The following is an 11,786-nucleotide window of genomic DNA, read 5'->3' on the forward strand; positions in this document are numbered from 1 at the left end:
CTCTGGGGGGATTCTCAGCTGCCCACCCCACTATTACCCCGACAGAGGACATCTCCACCCACGCTGGTCATGAGCTGCAAGGGCAGCAAACCGGGCATGACTTTGCAGGGCTGCCGAAGAGGTGGGCTTTGGCAGGCAAGCCCCTATCCAAGCTGGAGAAATCCCTCTTCTTCTCTGATTTCTCCCTCGATCACCCCCGCGCCCCTCCCACCATCACAGCAGCCCTGGCTCAACTCACATGGTGCAGTCGTGAACCATGTCTTCATTCATTCACACACTTTCACTCCTATTCACTATATGCAGGCAGACAAGGTGGATGTGTGCCCGAGGAATTCTGAACACTACTAGAGAAGTAAGCACGGCAGTCACAGAGGAGGAGCCAAGTTCTGATGGGGAAAACACAGGCTCAGGGAGCACAGTGGGTGCCCCGCCAGGATGGTGGAAGCAGCATTCCTGGAAGACTTCCTGGAAGAGGAGACAGCTCATCTGGGAAGGGAGGAGAGGATTCTGAGAGGAAGCCTGAGCACAAAATTGTGCGTCATTCAGCTCTCACCACAGATGGACAGCGAGAGCGGGGCCGGAGCTTGGAGGCTTGCCTTGAGATGCAGCACCCACATGGACACAGAGTGTGTGAATGGGAACTGAGGGGAGAGACAGTCTGAGTCACTGGTTTCAGGCTGCCAGGGCCTCAAATCTTCCACTTTTCCCTCCCAAGGGATTTGCATTTGAAGAGGGATCAGAGCCCCAGAAGTTCCCAGCTCAGCTCTCCATCCTCTGCCAGAAAGACTTTCATCTGGGCCTCTTCTCCCTTCCTCCTCTGGTCTCCAGACCCTGCACCCCCCCACCCATCTTATGGGGTGATCACCATGGTAACCCCCACACTGGGGGTCCTTCCCCTGCCACTAGCCTGGGGCACACCGGGTCTTACACAGCCCCTGCCTTGGCTGAACCAGCACTGAGCTCAGCGTTCCTGCTAGGCTGGGGGGGGGGGGCGGGGCAGGGGGAGAAACACTAGGCCCTCCAGGGTGCTCTGATTTCCCACCTGGTAAGACCTTCACATTGTAACAGGAGTGTCTAGAAACACTGTCACCCCGAGGAAGGTAGAAAGAGGTGGCATGGAGGACACTGAGGCCCAGAAAGCTGGGGGACCAGCCAAGGCTGCAAACCAGTAAGTGTCCTGGCCCCGACCTGAATCCAAAGCTATCTGGTTCCAAAGTTTGTGCCTCCAACCACTGGGCCATTAAGCCGCAAAACCCCGAACACCTGCCACGGCTGAGTGGGTCAGAAGTTGAGTGGAATGCAAGTGGTGAGTGCTGTGGGGAGTCGGCCCCATCTACACAGATGGCCAAAATTCTACCCCAGCTGACAGCTGCCATGTGGGAATGTAGGCCCCGGGATGTGAGATCATCTGATCTTTTCAGAAAGCAGGAATCCAGCTTTTCATAGGAGATACTCAAGTTCATAAGGGTTATCTAATCAAAATACATGTCATTAGATGTTGTATTGGTTAAACAAGACATGTCTACCTCCAGTTTATGTGTATTGACTCAACAAATATTTAATGAGCACCTACTATATGACAAGTAGGGTAACCGAATCTTCCCAGTGCGCCCAGGCTGTGCTGGTTTGCAGCCTGACAGTCCCACATCCTGGGAACCCCCTCAATCCCTCTGCCAGATACGGAGGTTTGGGTCTCCAAGGGGAGCATAAGAAAAAGTCCCTGGCCTGTGGGAGCTTCCTCTGTGGGAGAGGGAACAATACAGGCATCCCCTGGGCAAGACAGAAGGAAACAATACAGGGTGAAGGATAGACTCAGTGGGAACCTGGCCGGGGGTGGGGGGGTGGAGGGGCTGATCAAGGACGACTGCTCTGAGAGGGTGACAGTCATCCCCGCCGAATCCTGAAGGACAAGAAGAAAAGTAGTCAAGAAAATATCTGCTGTAACAGATACACCGGCGAAAATACAAAAATGTGTCCGTACAAGCTATTCGCTCGGCTCTGTAAAAACAAGACTGGAAATGACCCAGATAACATCAGTAGGGGCGTGGGTGGTGGGGTGCCACGCAGCTGTAGGAGGGAACAGGAGGAGAAGTGTACCCCACTACTCAGTGCCATTTATCTAAGAAATTGTGGGGGTATGCTTACATTTAAAAGTAAATAAGTACAGGGACATCCGGGTGGCTCAGTCGGTTAAGCATCTGCCTTCAGCTCAGGTCATGATCCCGGGGTCCTGGGATCGAGTCCTGCATCGGGCTCCCTGCTTGGCGGGGAGTCTGCTTCTCCCTCTCCCTCTGCTGCTCCCCCCACTCATGCTCTATTTCTCTCTCAAATAAATAAATAAAATCTTAAAAAAAAAAAAAAGTAAATAAGCGCAGGGGTGCCTGGATGGCTGTCGGTTAAGCAATCGACTCTTGATTTTGGCTCAAGTCATGCTCTCAGGGTCGTGAGATGGAGTCCTGCATCAGGCTCTGTGCTCAGCAGGGAGTCGGCTTGAGATTCTCCCTTTCCTTCTGCCCCTCCCCACCACTCTCTCTCTCTCTAAAATAAATAAATAAATCTTAAGGGGGAAAAAAAAGCCACCTGAATCTGGAGACAGGCAGGAATCCACAGTGTCCCAAGTAAAAACTCTATAAAAATGAATTAAAACATTGGCAAAAGAAAAAATGTATAGGCCAATGGGGGAAATTTATCCACGTCCTAGACGTCGGATGATATTAGGGAAATAGAGCTTATTTCTTGGGTGTGATAATAGTGTTGGGGTTAGGTTCTGGTAAAGAGTCTTTTTATCTTTTGGAGCTAATGCTAAAATAACTACAGATTAAACGACAACATGCCTGAGTTTTGCCTCACAAAAACCCCGCAGGGGAAGTGGGTAGGGCTATAAATAAAACAAGACTGATTGGTCATGAATTAATAATCCTTGGATCTGGGTGATGGATAGAGGAGAGGTTCATTATTTTCTCTCCTATTGTATCTGTTTGAAAGGGGAAAAAAAGTAAAAACAAACAAATGAAACAGGATTTGGGGTGAGAACTTTCTAGACAGAGGTTATCAGCCACCACAAAGGCCCTGGGGCTGGTGTGAGTGTGGCCAGGGCAAGGGTAGGGAAGGAGGCCAGTGTGCCAGGAACGCGGTAGATGAAGGACGGGAGTGCCACACGAGGTCAGAGACACAGGGGTCCCGGCCACGCAGAGCCTGGGGCCAGCGGAGGAATGTGGACTTTACTCTGACCACCAAGCAGGATCCATTAGAGAGCTGTGGGCAGCGGTGGGGCGGGATCTTTTGATTAAAAGCATGTAGCCTCCCCACATGGTGGAATATTATTCAGCCACAAACAGGAATGAAATACTATACACCCTATAACTTACATACTAAGTGAAAGAAATCGTAGGAAAGGCCACATATTGTAGGATCCCAATTATGTGAACTATCCAGAATAGGCAAACCGATAGAGACAGAAAGTAGACTCATGGTTGTCCAAGGCTGGGGGACGGGGGAGTAGGGACCGACTGCTAATGGGTTACAGGATTTCTTTCTGGGGGGTGGAATGTTCTGGAATTAGTTGTGACGGTTGCACCACATAGTGACTATACGAAAACCACTGGATGATACACTTTCAAATGGTGATTTTTATGTTATATGAATCATATGTTTTTTTGAAAACCCAAAAAAGACAAGATCCTTTCGGCTGCTCTGGAGAGTAAGCAACAGGAAGGGAGCCGGGGAAGCAGGAAGAACAGTCCGGGGACAAGACCAGCCATGGCCATGGGGTGGGGCTGGCCCCTCGCAAGCAGGGTGTTTTTAAAGCAGGGTGTTTGGGGGCCTGTATGGGTGCTGACTTAGACAGACCATCACAGGGTCCCCAGATGCACCTTGGTCAGCCCCCTCAGGTACAGATGAAGAAACAGAGGTCCAGAGAGGCCCACTGGTCTGTCCAAGGTCACACAGCAATGTAGCAGCAGAACCTGGCTGCCTCCATCCCAACTCTCAGGCCAGTGCTCTCTGGACAGTCCGCTCACTCCTGTTGTGGCTCCTGGGCACCCAGGGACCAGCTGAGAGCTAGAGCCACAGGCAGGCTAGCCCATGGCCAGCCCAACACACCTGAGCGATGGGCCTTCGAGAAGAAATGCTAGCTGGCATGGAATTTGCATATCATTTACATGCTGTTCCCCAAAGTTCAAACTATACAGAAATTTCTCAGATCTACCTTTTTCCTTACAGCCTTGTAGCTTTAGCCGCATTCCTTTGGAAGGACCCAGAAAACACTGGTTCTTCTGGGTTGGTCACCTTCCCCCTCACCTGTCCCCTGACTCCCACCCCGGGGCTGCAACAGCCATGAGGTCAGGTTCAACTGATCGAGGTTTTCCTCCATGAGGCAAATGCACCACTGCCCATGTGGGAGTTCCTTCAGGTGGTACAAGAATAGACATTTTTTATTTTAATAGTCATGTATTCATTTTTATGTTGTTTTGAATTTATGACTAGGGATGCTGGTTTCCCATTTATGGAGGTGATATAAAGTTTCCCTTTAAACTAAATTTAAGTTTTTTAAAAGTAAGTCAATGGAAATAAAAATAGTCAGTAAATAATGGAACAGGCAGTATGTCGATATGGCCAAAACAGAGATGAAATAACCAAGATTTTAGAAATGCTGGACTGACCAAAATATCTCCTGCGACCCTGTCAACCCGCTTCCACTTGGCCTGGCCCCAGTGGAGGTGAGGGCCGAGGCGATATAGTCCCGCGTGTTGGGAGGAAGTGTGCACTCTCCTGGCTCAGGAACTATGGCGTGTCCAGCCACCTCACTCCAGAATCCTGTAGACCCCAGGGAAAGGGTCCCAGCACCAGTTTTGGGGATTCAGTATCTACCAAAGGAACATCCCACCAGGACTCCCTTCCTCTCATGCTTCCCAGAAGGGGAGTCATGGTTTCCCACCTAGACCACCCACCAGCATGGAAATAAGCCATTACTCCAAACATAAAAGCCTGCAAGGTAATTAATATCCCAGCCATTTAACTCAGCTGTAATACCCTCACCGTTAATAAGCCACCTAAGAGCTCCGCTTGAAATTAATAACTTGCAAATGACCCAAGAGCCCTGGTTTCCTACCTTCTTTTTTTTAAATCAAAAAAAAAAAAAAAAGACACACACCAGAATTTAAATAGAAAAGCAATTTTCATTTATGAGCCAGTATCATTATTCATAACAGGAGAATTGTAAGGAGTAAAAGCCTTTTCCACTTAATTAGAATCTTGAGCATCACAGCAAAGGGGAGAGGCCATATCTAGTACAAGGCATTAAGGAGGCCAAAGGTACAAATCAAAAGGAAGGAAGTCCCTCCCGGGTAGCTGCAGGTCTGCACAGCTGCATGAGGAGCAGGACCCGCCCTCTGTGCATCTACTGCAGCCCGAGTCCTGCTCTTGCAGCCACATGGGGGCTGAGGCTGGCAGGGGAGAAATATGCAAAGATGCCTGCATGTCACGTCCATGTCCTCAAGACACAAGCGATAAAGTCTAATCTTAAACTGCAAGGGAAGCAGAAGGGAGAGAGCAGAGCCAGCAAAGGAGCTGCAGAGACCAGATGAGAGGCTGGTGGGGAGGGAGGATTGGAGGCAGGAGGGATGAAACGGGGAGAGAGAGCTGCCTGTCCTTCTTCCCATACAGAGGACACGGCCCTGAGGCTCATGACCCCCAAACACCCCACCCCGCGTACCAGATCCTAGGCTGGTGCGCTCTCAGGTTAACCCCACAGTCGCCCGCAAGCCTCACAAGACAACCCGTGTCTCTGTCCCAGGGAGGGGATGAGACTCAGGGGAGGGACATGCCCTTGGGTCACCCAGCCAGGCAGAGCTACGAAGCAGACTCAAGTCTTTGATTATGCCAAGTCCAGCATCCAAGGCCACCAGCCAGCTCTGCCTTCCTTTTATTTATTTATTTTTTAAGATTTTATTTATTTATTTGTGAGAAAGAGAGAGAGTGGGGTGAGGGCCAGAGGGAGAGAGAGAATCCCAAGCAGACTGCTGCTCAGTGCAGAGCCCAACCCGGGGCTTGATCTCACAACCCTGAGATCACCACCTGAGCCGAAACCAAGAGTTGGACACTTAACCAACTGAGCAACCCAGGCGCCCCAGCTCTGCCCTTTCTTTTAAACCTCCCAGCATCCTGGTAAAGTAGACATCGTCATCGAAACTGAGGCTCGGGCTAGCTGAGGGCAAGTACTGGCCAGGGCTGAGGTTGGGACTCGAACCCAGGCCTTGGACTCAAAGTCAAGCGCTTGCCTAGCACCAAGGCACAAATATCAGGAAAGCTGATGGTTGAACCAAAACACAGGGTTCAGCTGAGCCCCTGGAAGTGGCATCTAGACTCAGAATCTCCAAGCTCTAATGATCCGGCGAGGGCGCCTGGGTGGCTCAGATGGTTAAGCGTCTGCCTTCGGCTCAGGTCATGATCCCGCGGTCCTGGGATCGAGCCCACACGGAACGGGGAGTCTGCTTCTCCCTCTCCCACTGCCTCTACCCTCTGCTCATGTTCTCTCTCTCTCTCTCTCAAATGAATAAATAAAGAAATCTTTTAAAAACATAAAAATAAAATAAAGATCCGACGAGTCACCTCATCCACTGCCATGCTCATTCTGTAGGTGGGGAGATCAAAGCCCCAGAGAGGATGCCCTGATTTGGCCAAGGTCACATCCTCCTCCCCCACCCCCCTGCCCACTGGCTTCCTGGGGCATCCTGGCACCCCCACCTCCCCTCCACGGCCCGTCCCACCCCACCCCCAGGCACTGGCATGCAGCGAGACCTGACAGCTCCAGGAGGAGATCTCAGCTCCCAGATGCTCCGCCAGCTGGCAGGCCTGGGTCCCCCCGTGGGCCGCCTACCACGTGTGGACACAAAGCCTTCCCCACCAGGAGGCTTAGGTTGGAGTCTGGGCTCAGCAGTCGCTGCCTCTCCAGTCGTGGGCAAGACGCACCCTGTCAGCTGTCAGGGGAACAGAGGAAACAAACCGTGCCTCGAACAGGGATGAGCTCGTCGTCCTGTCTGAGGAACCAGATTTCTTAGGCAGTGATTCGCAAATGTCCGGTTATGAGCTTGCTACATCAGAATCACTTCTCCAGAATACAGCCCCTAGGCCTCACCCCCCAGAGAGTGTGATCTGGTGGGTCTGTGGGAGGGCCCAGGAATCTGTATCTGAAAAGCCTCCGGCTCCATGCAGCTGACTCTGGCAAGCGGGCTTGGGGACCGCTGCTCAGAGCACTTTACTCACAGAGGGTCAAACTTGGGGGCACTTTAAGGACCCCCTAGCCCAGCCCACCCATTTTACAGCTGGGAAAACTGAGGCTTATGGGGCTTGTCTTGATTCAGTAATGGTGGTATTACACAGAGCCAGGTGTCCTGGCTCCCAGCCTGGGGTGCTTGCCCTTCTGTGAAGCTGTCCTGGGGAACAGAAAGAAAGGGCTTCTAGCCCAAGACTGTAGCCCATGCTTGGCACAAAGCAAGATTTTCATGGACAGTTGTTGGATGGGAATGAAGAGCATCGATCTGGGGACAGATAGTGCCTGTTTCTGCCCATCTCTCCCTACTCCCTGGGGTCCTGAAGGAGCTCAGTCACAGTGGTTTGTGGGACACCTCTCTCCCTCCCTCCCTCTCTCCATCTCTGTCTCTGTCTCTCTGTCTCTTTCTGTCTCTGTCTCTGTCTTTCTGTCTGTCTCTGTCTCTGTCTCACACACACACACACACACACACACACAACATGGGTGGGTGGGCGGGCGACAGGACCGGGCTGCCCAGAGTTCTCACCTCCCTGACCTCTACACCCTCTCTTCTTGGGATCTGTGAGTAACAGCAGTTGCCTCCTGGTCTATTGGTCTCACTGCACCTAAATAATCATAAAACTCGACCATAAAACACCCTCTGCACCTCAGTTTCCCCATTTATAACCTGGGGTTGCATCCACCCATCCTGCCACAGGGGGTCAGCAGGAATTGGATGTGATAACGCTGTAAAGAGCCTTGAAACCACAGAGGGCTCTGATCTCCAGGGAGAGAGAAGGCACATCCGAAGCGAAGGGCGGCCCTTGGAGGACCCCACCGTCAGAGTGCCTCCTCGGGACCCCTCTTTGGAGTAGGTAGGGCCAGAATGACCCCCCTCCCTCCAAAGAGGTAAAATGAGGCACAGTGAGGTAAATGACTTACCCAAGGATACACACCAGTTATCCAAAGATCCAGGACGAAATGAAGAGATGGGAGAAAGTGTCATCCAGGCCGGTTGGGGTTAACCAAGGAGAGTGTCTCGGGGGAGGTGAAGAGATGGAGCAGCCGGTTGCCAGACTCGCAGGGCATGTGCACTCACACACACGTTCACACCCCCTCTTTCCGCCAGCCCCAGCAGAATTAGGAATGCAGGCAGTGTAGAGAACCGGCTAGACAATTACCCTGTCACTCCCGCTCCTAATTCTCCCTCCCTGTCCTTGGACACAATTGAGAATCTCTTTTAGGTTCACAATCAGACCCCTTCTCCAACTGGCATTGTTTCTGCGCCTCACCACGTGACTTCCCCTCTCCCCAAGCTCTTCAGCGGCAGACCTCTCAGCAAAGCGAAGCCTGACAAATCCTTCCTGCAAACGTGTCTCAGGCTCAGAATAGCCCCCCCAAATAAAACAAAAACCCTCACGAAGTGATTCCAGGTAAGTTAGAGCATTCTGTGCGCAGCAACATTCCCAGTGTGTCTGCCTTCTCCCCAAGTCATGACCATTTCTCATCTCTGACAGCCATTCAGGCCAAGGCCACAGACAGCCAAGGGAAGCCCGTTGCTCCGAAGACCCCCACCGACCAGATCACAATGATTAGATGCCCCCCACCTTCTCATCTGGAGCGTGCTGGGGTGGGGGAAGGAAGACATCTGGTCTCCCGCGCAGAAACAGAATAACAATGCTCATGGATGTTGGCAATGCGAGCTACTCTAAGCCCTGTGCATTTATTAGCTCACTTAGCCCTCATACCAGCTCCCTGAGACAGGTATCATTACTGTGCCCCTTTGACAGATGGGGATGGAGACCATCTGACAACCAAGATCCACGTCCTCTCGGGGCAATGATCATTGGAGCAGAAAAATGGCTGCTTCTTTAGGTGGAACATGCACACTTCAGTTTGCCCTAGTCCGCAAACTGCTCCCTATTATATTATACCCTGTCTGCCTGGCCCCTTTAAGTCACTTGCTTCCTAACCCCCCAAGGTGTCTGAGTTTGTAACCCCTACAGCATGTTGCCTCCTCCCCCGTACTTCCTCTACCCCGCATCTGACTCTTAAGGAATCGGGATCTGGTGCCTACAGATCTGCAAAAGTCGGCACCCTTCCTTCAGACCGGCTCCTCCTTCAGACCGGCTCCTCCAGGAAGCCTTCCCTGTTTAACCATCAACCCTGTAAATGTCTGAGCTGAAAGGCTTCCCAGAGTCCATCTGGTGCTCACCCATCAGTTACAGATTAAGAGCCCGAGGCCCAGAGAGCCATGACATGCGGCTACCCCCCACACGATCGCGAAGCCCTATCCCACCAACAAGGTCCCCACTCCCGCTCCTACCAGTGGTGGGGAACTAAGGCTGGGATTGTTCTCATGCATGTTCTCATTACTGAAGCAAGGTGCCGGGTGTCTCTTTGCCACGTACGAGGCGGCTCTCACTTCCAGGGTCTTCCTGCCCATGAGCCAAGGCTACTTGCCCTCTCATTCCTCCTGACTCTTCTGTAGTCCCTGAGCTCCAGGGCCAGGTTTTGGGCCCTCCCCTACCCCTCTGCCTTCATCTGGGTGCAGCCTCAGGGAGCCCGAGCCTGGAGCTCCCACAGACTCTCCTGTCCCCATACTTGCGTTCTTCGTTCTGCCTCTGTTTCATACCCACCCCGGTTACACTCTCCTCCTGGGCTGAAGTGAGGCCTGATTCTGCCCCGAACTTCCCAGCTGATGAAGGAGCATCACAGAGAAGCTAAATGTGACCCAAGGTCACAGCTGCTCCTGCCCCCGGACTCCTGTTTTAGCTTATTTCCCCCTCCAGTCTGCATTGCCCTCCACAGAAGCCAAGAAGGGACTCTGTGACATCGCTGTGACTATTCCCCTGTCTTGGACCTTCCCCTGAGGACCCTCACCACTTGGAAGACATCCCATTTTCTGGAGTAGGCAGTAGAGAACTTGGGGCCCCCCAAATTTTCTCAGAGCCTTTGCTATATAGGGCCTGGCAGATCCCCAAGCTCCCACTCCCTAGTCTTCCCCGGGACTCTGCCTGTCTGTGGATACCCCCAGGACTGTCTGTACAGCTGTGCAGGTTGTGCACTGCTCCCGCAGCACAGCCACATGCTGCAGTCCTAATTGTCACTCACCAAGCATCGCAGTGCATCCTACACGATGCGGCTGCCAATTGCAGGAAGCGCTGCAGCAGCCCGCCACTCCCACGGGCCAGGGAGCATCCCTTCCCTCCACTGAGTCTCCCCCACCCCCGCCCCCACCCCAGCCACTAAACTCCCTCAAGCAACTCGGAGTGGACCTCCAGGACTGACAGGAAAGGTCCCCCAAGCAGGGGATATCTTGCTTGGCCATAATTAAACTCTGCCACTGCACAGGCAGCAGACAAAAGGGAGCCCATAATGGGATTAGAATTGTCATAAATTAAAATCATAAATTCAATAAACGCCTTATCGGCCTCCCTCTGGAAGTGGCTGGCCCACAGCGGCTGGCTTTGACAGGCATAATGGAGGGGCCATGAGAAGATGGGTCACTGCAACCAGGTGGGCTGCAGGTGGGGGAGACTCTGGCTCAGCTGCCAGGCTGAGCTGAGGGGGCCAGGTCAGGGGGCCCTTTTCCAAGGAACATCCCACAAGGACAAACCATGACAGCTGACAGTGTTGGCTCCTTATCACCCCCAGGATTTAATCCAGCCTAGCTATTCACCAACTTCCTGACTTAGAATTGGTTGACACACCTTCTGCCACACACGATATGGGCACCATTAAATGGTCTTTGGCCTCAAATGTGTGATGCAGAAGACATACATTGACAAAGCAAAGTTCTGGGTTTGAATCCCAGCTCCAGCACATGTGAGCTGCACGGTCTTGGCCAGGTGTCTGCATTCAGGAGCATTCACTTCCCTCCCACCCTGAAGGCACCACCCATCTGTCCTTCCATTCATCTCCACATTTGGCACATAGTTATGGTGTTTGAACTGAGTGCCAGTCTGTGCTAACCCTCGGGGGAAATGGCAGTGAGCAAGACACATAAGATCATGGAGTTGACCTTCCAATGTGGAGACAGACATAAGCAGACAATTTCACAAATAATCGCAGAGGGGCCACAAAGGAGAAGCCCAGAAGACCCAACCAAGCTGGATAGGGGGATGTGCGGTGAGAGACTTTGTGAAGAACTAAAGCTTGAGCTGAGGTCTAAAGAAAAAACCAAGAGAAGAGGGTGGGGGAAGCATAAAGAGATCTCAACATCAGGAAGAGTGTGTGCAAAGGCCCTGGGGTGGGAGCAGCGGGGATCCTAGTTTAGGGAGACCTGAAGTTTATAAAACCTGGGTGGGTGACGGGGCTTTAAAAAAAAAAGAATGTAGGGCGCCTGGGTGGCTCAGTTGGTTAAGCGACTGCCTTCGGCTCAGGTCATGATCCTGGAGTCCCTGGATCGAGTCCCGCATCGGGCTCCCTGCTCAGCAGGGAGCCTGCTTCTCCCTCTGACCCTCCCCCCTCTCATGTGCTCTCTCTCATTCTCTCTCTCTCAAATAAATAAATAAAATCTTTAAAAAAAAAAAAA

The sequence above is a fragment of the Leptonychotes weddellii genome, chromosome 4, assembly GCF_054177405.1.
Source record: "Leptonychotes weddellii isolate Sample4059 chromosome 4, ASM5417740v2, whole genome shotgun sequence".
NCBI classification, from domain to species: domain Eukaryota; kingdom Metazoa; phylum Chordata; class Mammalia; order Carnivora; family Phocidae; genus Leptonychotes; species Leptonychotes weddellii.